The 10,132-nt window shown below is 35.2% G+C and overlaps 1 non-coding gene across 1 annotated transcript; it reads left to right on the forward strand.

Moving 5' to 3' along the window:
* Positions 1-333: 333 nt before the first annotated feature.
* On the forward strand, positions 334-442 carry LOC112793759 (small nucleolar RNA R71). The gene has a single exon (XR_003198456.1). It is a non-coding gene; the product is annotated as a small nucleolar RNA R71 (small nucleolar RNA).
* The last annotated feature ends 9,690 nt before the right edge of the window (positions 443-10,132 follow it).

Genomic DNA, 10,132 nt, shown 5'->3' on the forward strand with positions numbered 1-10,132 from the left:
CATACGCTGTCTCTGGACAGTAAGCAGATGGGCTCTGTGTCCTGCTCAAGTGCTGAGAGATCATGTTGATCTGTTGAGACATGAGTTTATTCTGAGCCAAGATGGCGTCTAAGGTGTCTACCTCTAGGACGCCCTTCTTCTGAGTGGCCCCACTATTTACAGGGTTTCTCTCAGAAGTGTACATGTATTGGTTGTTAGAAACCATGTCTATGAGCTCTTGTTCCTCTTCAGGCATCTTCTTCCAATGGATTGATCCACTTGCAGTGTGGTCCAATGACATCTTGGATATCTCAGAGAAACCATCATAGAAGATCTCCATCATGGACCACTCTAAGACCATGTCAAGAGGACATCTCCTGATCTGTTGCTTGTATCTTTCCCAAGCTTCATAGAGGGATTCACCTTCTTTTTGTTTGAAGGTTTGAACTTTCACCCTAAGCTTGCTCAGCTTCTAAGGTGGAAAGAATTTGGTCAAGAATCCATTGACCACCTTCTCCCATGTATCTAGGCTCTCCTTGGGCTGAGAATCCAATCATAGCCTAGCTCTGTCTCTGACCACAAAGGGAAAGAGCATAAGCTTGTAAACTTCTAGATCTACTCCATTAGTTTTAACAGTGCCACATATCTGCAAGAAGTCAGATAGGAATTTATTGGGATCTTCCTGTGGAAGTCTATGAAACTGGCACTTCTGTTGAACTAGAGTGACCAGTTAAGGCTTCAGCTCAAAGTTATTGGCATTAAAGGCAGGAATGGAGATGTTGCATCCATAAAAGTTAGAATTGGGTGCAGTGTAAGATCTAAGGACCTTACTTGCATCTCCCCCATTATCTAGATTAGTTGCCATTGTTGTTTCTTCAGCTTCTTGCTCAAGAGCTTCTATGAGGTTACCTCTAGCTCTTTGAGCTTGCCGTAGGCATCTCCTTGGTGTTCTTTCAGGTTCAGGATCAAGATTAAGGATGAGTTCTTTATTCCTATTCCTGCTCATAAAAGTAGAAGAAACCAACCGGAAAACAAGAAAGGAATCTTCTATGTCAGAGTATAGAGGATTCCTTGTGAGAGGGGTGAGATGAAGAAAAGAAAATAGAGGTGTCTATTATTTAAAAGAATAATTTCAAAAATAGAGAGGGAAGGAGGGATGGAATTTTTTCAAAAGAAGAGAGAGAAAGACGTTAGGATTTTCGAAAAAGAAGGAGAAAATAGTTAGGAGGTTTTGAAAAAGAGGAAAAAAAGAAAAATAAAAAGAGAATAAGATAAAACAAGTAATTAACTAACTAACAAGATTTGAAAATAAAATAAAAGATTTGATTTAGAAAATTTGAAATTTAAAAAGGAAAAGTTAAAAGAAGATCTTGAAGTTTAAAAAGTGGAAAAAGAAAGTCAAACAAGGAAAGATAAAATTTGAAAGATTTAAAAAGATTTTGAATTTTAAAATTCAAATTAAATCTTTCAAATTTTAAAATTTTAAAATTTGAATTTTAAGAGTTTTAAATTTTTGAAATTTGAAATTTGAATTTTGAATTTTAAATTTTGAATTTTAAATTTTAAAACTTTGAATTTTGAAAGTTGAATTTGAAACAAGATAAGATGACAAAATTTGAAATTCAAAGTAAAGGAAAAATATAAGATAAAGATTTGAAATTTGAATTTGAATTTTTGAATTTTGAATTTTAAAATTTGAATTTAAAACAAGATGAGCTAAGATTTTTTGAAATTCAAAGAAAGATAAAAAGATAAGATAAAGATTTGAAAAAGATTAATAAGATAAGCAAGACAAATTTTAAATTTTGAAAAGATAAGCAAAAAGATAACTAATTAGGACACCAAACTTAAAATTTTTGAAATCACAAGATAAGATTTTCGAAAATTGAAAGGAAAAACACAAAAAGATACCAAACTTAAAAATTTTAAGATCAAATTAAACAATTTTTGAAAATTTGGACGGAAAAACACAATAAGACACCAAACTTAAAAAAATTTTAAATTAAACAAAGAAAAACACCAAGAACAATTCGAACAAAAGAAAGAACAATCAAGAACAAATTTTTCGAAAACTTAAAGATTGACACAAGACTCAAACAAAAGAAAAAGGTTTTGAAAATTTTTTTGAAAAAGAAACAAGAAAGTTCGAAAATTTTAACAAGAAACCAAAACACAAGAAACACAAACAAAAAGAAAAACAATAAAAAGTACCTGATCTAAGAAATAAGACAATCGTTAGTTTGCCAATCTCAAACAATCCCCGGCATGTGCACAGGGTCATCCAAGTAAAATCTCAGGTAAGTGAGGGTCGATCCCACGAGAATTTTCGGACTGAGCAAGCAGTGGTTGTCCTGTAGATCTTAATCAGGCGAATAGAAAGTTGATTGGTTATTGTTGAATGCACATAAACAAAACAAGAAAGAAATAATGAAATAGCCAAGAAACAATAGTGAGAGGTCGATTAAGGCTTTGGAGATGCTTTATCTTTTCAGATGAACTTTTCTTACTGCCTATTCCAACAATGGATGATTCATTCCATGGCAAGTTGTAAGTGATTGAAGCCAAGTCAATGGTCATTAATCTCCCCTGATCCACATCAAAATGCCACAGACACGGTCAGATCTTTTGGATCGGAGAATGAAACTTTATAATTCTAGCTTATACCACAAATGCACTAATTGCCCCAGACTGGGCTGAACAGATGTTCCCATGTCCCTAACGAGTGCGAGGATTAGCCGTCTAAGAGACGTATTCTCAAGCTTGTAGTTCAACGCTATCCTTTCCGAGACTCGCAAGAACTCATGTAGAACAAGGGGTCATACTTCTGTTCCACCCCAGATTCATAAGTATTGAAGAACGATAATGCATCTTAGAATGGATTTAAACATATATTGAAATAGAAACAGTAATATTATTAATCCATGAGAATCAGCAGAGTTCCTAACCTTAACCTAGGAGGTTTAGTAACTCATGCTGTACAATGTAATTTGAAAGTAATGGGAGAAAATGAGGCAGAAGCCCCTAAACATAGGTGATCTTCTCCTATATATACTAATCTAATAATGAAAAAGTATAGAAATCTGATAGACTAGACTAAAGGTGCAAAAATCCACTCTTGGGCCCACTTTGGTGAATGTTTTGAACTGAGCTTGGTGTTTGGCTTGACAAATGGGCATTGGACGCCCATTAGGGGGTTGTTTGTATGCTGCCTTGCTCCTTTTGGGGTGTTGAACGCCAGAAAGGGAGTGATTTGGGCGTTCAATGCCCAATATGGGCAATTGCATTTAAAAACAAAAGTATAGGTCATTCTACATTACTGGAAAGCCCTAAAAGTTAGCTTTCCAACGCCGTTGAGAGATCGCCATTTGGACCTCTGTAGCTCTAGAAATGCTCGTTTGAATGCATGAAGGTCAGGATCTGACAGCATCTACACTCTGTTCTTTGCCTCTGAATCAGACTTTGCCAAAATTTGCCAATTTTAGCCAGAAATTAACTAAAATCATAACAAAAACACAAACTCAAAGTAGAATCTAAAAAGTAAATTTTGCATTAAAACCTATTAAAATTAAATAAAACTCAATGAAATGTACTGAAAACACTAAGAAAACAATGCCAAAAAGCGTATAAAATATCCACTCATCAGGCCTCGCTGCCGTCGTCACCGCACCCTGCCTAGTCGCCATTGAAATGATCGAATGGATGAGAGAGAGAACCAGAGGAGAAGAAGAACAGTGTTGTCCCGCCGTTCCTCATCGCAGATGAAGCCGCCGCCGCTGCTACTGTCTGCGCCATCATCATCGCGAGTGGCATCGACGATGCTGACGGGTCCAGCAGCCGCCGTATGGAGTTTCTGAGTCCCGTCGTCACCCAGTGTCATCGCTACCGTCAAGCTGCATTGGAGAGAAGGAGTCACCTGCCGCTGTTATTGTCCGCGCCATCGTCGTTCTCAATGTGAAGCTAGCGTCGCCGTCATCCATGGGTAAAGCCGAAGAGAGAGAGTCCACAAAGAGATAGGACTGACGAATGAGTGATGCGTGTATGAGAGGAGAAGCCGGTTCTACCACCGCCGCCGTGCTCAGTCGCAGTCGCGCAATCCGTCGCCGTTGCCGGGCATGCATCGCCAAGCCTCTATCACCAAAAAATGGCGCTGCTGTCCCTGAGATCCACAGCTGTTAAGGGTTTTACTTCTGGTTTCTGTTCTTTTGAATTACGGGAACATTATGATCACTTTATGGTAGTTACAGTTGCCGTCATCGAGCTTCTGGTCGCTGCTGTCGCTTGGGATAGTTGTTGGAGCTGCGGCCGGATTTGTTCAGAGGTCGCTGCTGTTTCACTTTTTGTTGCAGAAAATATGTCTGTTTTGGAACTCTTATTGTTAGTAATCTGTTGTACATTATTAAGGAATTTGCGGTATTGATGATTTAGAATTGGGTTATTGATGTCACATGTTACAATTAAAGCTTTTCTGTTGTTGCGGAAGTAAAGGGAGCTGTGGATGCAGCTGCTGCTATTGTAGGATGAGGAAAATGGGATTTTATCACGTTAAAGTCACTACGGACTTGATTCTTCGAGGTACGGGATTGTTTTAAATAAGAAAATATTTTGGGCTTTGAATTCCTGATAAGTTTAGTAGGTTAATGCAAATTGTTGAATGTTTGTGATGTAAATGATGTTCTATTGAGATTGTCATGTTGTGTGTTGTTGAATTGGTTGATTTCTGATAAAATCTTTGATTTAAATCTATAATGATTAGTCTCGAATGATGGATTTGGAAATATTGATTTGAAATGTTAGTTTTGTTGCGTTGAGGTTGAAAAGAAGAAACCTGTGATGGGTGGCAAACTCCGGTTTTTAGGAGAGGTGCTGCCGAAATTTATCTAAGAATTTGAATAAATTTTGGTTATGACTTTGAAAATGAGTTTGGTTTGAATTAATTATCAAGAGAGACAGAGTCTTGAATATTTTTAAGGATTTTAAAGAGAATCGGGTTTTTATGATTTGGTTGATTTGTGGTTTTAACTCATTTGATTTTTATTAATGAAAAGAGACTTGATTAACTTGCTAAATACTTTAAAATAGTAAATTACGTATAAATTCAAGGGTTTAGGCATAGGAGAGTGAATTTAAGGTTTAATAGAATTAAACATTGGAATTGAGAGAAAGAGAATTATTTTAAGGAATATGAGGATAATTATGCGATGTTTGATTTGGAAGTAAGATTGGTAAGTTGTTTGAAGGATTATGCTTGAAATTGATATGTGATTAGTGACAATTGGTTTGATTAAGGTTTGATGATTATTTCGAGATTAAGAGAGAGTATGATGATTATGATGAGGGATGATGACAAATAAGCTTAATTAAGATTGAACATGAATTGAGATGAGACTGTAAACAAGATTGATGAAGAAAATGATGATGAGTTAATAATAGAGTTAATGTTGAATATGATTACGATTGAGATTGAAATGTACCTGCTTGGGTAGATGTAGTAAAGTGATTCTTCTTGCTCTGGGACATGTTGAAATGTAATTGCATGGGTAGATGCAGTGGAGTGAGTCCGCTTGCTCTAGGATGTTACACTTTGATAATGATGTTTGATCTGAGTTTCGAATACACCTGCCTAGGTAGATGCAATGGAGTAATTTCGCTTGGTCCAGGATGTGGTGGAAATTCTGTTAACCCTACATCGCAAGTTGTGGCCGGACACTTATACCTTTTCGGATGTTCCTCTTTGAAGATGTAAAATTCCTCTTTGTAGATGCGTGCACGTAGGGACTGTCCACGATTCGCTACTGAACATGTCGAGTTTGGCTGTATAACCGACAGATGAGCTCATTGGCCATAGGGCACACATGTATTATTTGCATTTGTGTGTATTGTTTGGGTGTGAATCTTGTTTTTGGTTTTCCTAATTAAGTAATTGCATTTATTTTCTATTTCTAATTGTTTTATCTGTACTCTTTATTTGTGTATGCTTTTCATTGTTATGTATGTGTTCGACAACATAGAGATCCCTCATGTTGGCGGTGGTGACGCTGAGGGTTGTTTCTGATATGTGTTGATGGAGGTTGAGGCAAGATGGACTAGGTGTTGTCTTATTACTCTAATTTATGTATTAGTTGGATGGGAGCAAGTGATATGAGTTGGGTAGGAATCCTTTAGGCAGGTCCTTGGTCCTTTTAATTTCTTTAAACTATTCACCTTACTGATTTGTAAACCAAAGGAGTTTCTTTACGACTTTTCAAAATAATTTTTTCCACAAAGCTTTTCCAAAAGTTTATTTTAAGGATAAACTGTTTTATAATGAAATAAATTCTAGTTGCAAGTATCGCTTTGTTTTAATGGTATTCCCTTCCCTACTGAGAATCTACAAGGACAATATTCTCAGCCCCTACTAATTTCCATTTCAGTGACAGGTTCAGGAAGCTTTGGTGCTAGTCCACAATATTTTCTGTTTGTTAGTTTAGTTGAGATTTTAGCCCTCGTCATTTCTCATTTTGAGATTTTAGAGGGGCGGGACTTGTATTTGACAAGTTTTGAATAAATCTATGTATTTATTACTACGTTGATATAATTATGTAATTATGTAGTTTAAAGTGAAGAATTTTCTATTTCTTAATTAAAAGTTCGGTTTATATTCGTGAATGCTCAATATTAAATAAATATAGTATGAAATTGGAGTAGAGGTAGGTAACGCCGGACTTTTAGTGCGATCATGAGATGCTTAAAGTTAGGGTGTTACACTTACTGATGAGTCCATATTTGATGATAATTTTTGGCTTGATTTGGACAGATTTCATCATATAAACTCACACTTAATAACCAAAATATCATACTTTTGTGTTTTATCCCTAAATTGGACTTAAATGTGAAAACATAAATTATTGTGCTTAAATTGAACAATTTGATTCTACTTTGATTCCATTCGATGCCATGATGTTTTGTTAAGTGATTTCATGTCAGTTAGGCATGAATCACTAGGCAAAAGTAGGAAGAAGCATGTAAAAAAGGAGACACATGAAGAAAATAAAGGAGAAGCACACACTGAAGTGTGCGTATGCACAACCATCTGTGCGTGCGCACAAGTTTAGAAATCAGAAGTGTGTGTACACACAATCTTTCGTGCGTATGCACAAGTGGCAAAACAGCAGGTGTGCGTACGCACACATCTGTGCGTACGCACAGGTACCAGTGCATGACTTCATTAATGAAGCACGTGGCTCGCGATTTTGGAGGCCTCTTAGCCCAATTTTGAGTGTGCTAAAGCTGATTTTGGATGCTATATGAAGGGGATTTAATTCCTTATTAAGGCATTAGGTTTTAGATTGGTTTTTTAGGGTAGAAAATGCATTAGAAGTAGGAGTAGTATAGATAGAAAATTCTCTTGGGATTTACTTAATTTCATTGTAGCATTTTATAGTTTAAGTTTTGATCGTAGATTCTACTTATCTTTATTGTAAGTAATCTTTAATTTCCTCTTTAATTTCAATACTCTTGTTAATATATGCAAGTTATTTTGTTAATATATGCAATTTTGATTTCTTGAATCTTTTGCTTATGAATTTAATGTTTTATGATTCCTATATGCTTGCTTGAGTTTCTATTGTTGATATTGTGAATAGTTTGGTTTTAGTTTTCACTTTCCTTTGCAATTTTACATGTTTTGCTTTTATGCCCACAAGGTGTTTGTGAAAATGCCAACTTTAGATTTTGAGTAGATTTTCACACCTTGACTTGGGAAATGAGTTCCTAGGATACTAGAGTTATAATGTTCGACATTTAGTGGTAATTATTGGGTAGTTAGTTGACTTTTGTTTCCATTGTTGATGCTAGCTTTTTACTAAGAAATTAGTAAGTTAGCTAGGACATATGGATTAAGGTCAATTATGCTTGCTTGACTTACTCTTCGATGTTAGGGGTTGACGAAATGAGATTCACTCATCATAGTTTCCATAGTTGTGGTTATGACGATGATAGGATTCCTTAATTCTCATTCCCAAGTCAAGGCTCTTTTATGCATTTGTAGCATTTTCACTAGTTTTGACCTTACTTCCTTTTTACTTGTATTAATTTCAATTTTAATCTTTTCTTAGTTCTTTTTATCTCTTAGTTCGTTTAATCTTTCGTTCTTTGATTTCAAAATCCCTTTTCCTCACAACCAAGAAAGTGACATCTCAATTGCATTCCTAGGGAGAACGAATCGTGGTCGAATTACTCTCGGTTATTATTTTTATTTGGAAATTTAAACTTTGATTTGAGAGGATAGATTGTCGGTTTGGACTATGCTACCAATGAAGTGATTCTTATTTTGAAAAATTCCGAATCGACATCCTCTCTATCACTTACCATATCACTTCAAATCTCATTTCAATCAAGCATAATCAACCATAACGAAAAATTGAATTAATAATACAGAATTAAATCAAAGAAAATCCTTAACCTTCTATCCAACTCTCCGATGCAACAAGAGAGGAAATCCTCAACCTCAAGCTTGTCCACCGCAACAAGAGAGAGAAATCTCAACCTCAACTTGTCTATCGCATCAAGAGATAATCCTCAGTCTCAACTTGCCTATTCACTCTGGGATATAGTGTCTACCACACTTTTAAATCATAATCTCATCTCAACCAGTCTCACAAAATATAACTAATCATAATTCTTATTTCACATATATAAAGGTATATCCGGAGAGAATCATCTACCTCCCCAATTCATTATTAATGTATCACACTTAGATTTGTTAACCCCAATTCCTTATTGACTTATTAATTCCATCTTCTCGTGAGCGAGATAACACCACTCTCCTTACATTAGATGGGATGAACCACCATTGCAACCAAGTCATCCGGTTTAATCAAACGTTTATCTGAAAATATCTCAGTCAAAATTTTCATCGTAAGCCTCGCTTAAATTCTCAACCAGTTTTAGTTTCATCATAACCAAAAATCTCTTTTCTTTTATATTAGAGTGAGTAAAATTCATAAACTCTATGAGCAGGACAAAGCCAAATTCCTCACCGTGGGTAGGACGAACTGCCATCCCTACAACATCCTTAACATCTCCTTGAATAAGTTTCATATAGAAAACTTAGTTTAATTCATTAAAATCTAACCCCCAGTGTATATAAAGTCTTAAAATAGTTTGACAAAGTTCATACGGGGTTATAAGGGTCAAAAAGTTAGTTGGATATGCTAAAAAGTTAAAATCAACATTTTCTGAAAAATAGGGCAGTCGGCATGCATACACACGAATCAACTTTTGTGCGTACATGTGGAATACGCACAAAAAAGTTTAGTTCAATAAAGCATGTCATTCGTACGCATAAGGGTAGCAAAATGGGTTGAACCCGTCAGGCCGACCACCAAACACACTAAAAAGGCCGAATCGGACTAAGATTTGGAACTCGCAAAATAAAAAAAAACCCGCCAAATTAGTGGGTTTTGGCGGGCGGGGTAGGCCGGCCCATGGGGCCAAAGATTTTTATTTTTCTTTTTTTATTAAATAAAAGAGTGATTAGTACTACAAAATTAATAATTATATAATTTTCAAACATTTTTTTATTTTTCTTTTAGTTATTAACTTTATTTTATTTTACACTTTCGTATATATGCTCAAATTATGTGACTTATTTTTTAAAATAAAGATGGTTCTATTGACAAATATTATTTTGAACAATATTTATTGAAGTTGAAAATTTTAAAAAGGATAGTAAAAAAATATATTATAATTTGACTATTTTTTTATTTGTAGTTGATACTTTAATTATTATTTTTTATTAATTTTAACGAATTGTATTTTTCAAAAAAATCAAGCAGGCGAGTAGTTTGAACCCACCTTAGTTGGTAGGGCAGACCGGCTTGCACCGTTTTATGGTACGGGATGATGAGCGGATAATTTATACGTTTTTTGGCATTGTTTTTATATAGTTTTTAGTAGGATCTAGCTACTTTTTAGTATATTTTTATTAGTTTTTAAGAAAAATTCATATTTCTAGACTTTACTATGAGTTTGTGTGTTTTTCTATGATTTCAGGTATTTTCTGGCTGAAATTGAGGGACTTGAGCAAAAATCTGATTCAGAGGCTGAAAAAGGATTGCTGATGCTGTTGGATTCTGACCTCTCTGCACTCGAAATGGATTTTTTGGAGCTACAG

This window comes from Arachis hypogaea, chromosome 3, assembly GCF_003086295.3.
Source record: "Arachis hypogaea cultivar Tifrunner chromosome 3, arahy.Tifrunner.gnm2.J5K5, whole genome shotgun sequence".
Classification (NCBI taxonomy): domain Eukaryota; kingdom Viridiplantae; phylum Streptophyta; class Magnoliopsida; order Fabales; family Fabaceae; genus Arachis; species Arachis hypogaea.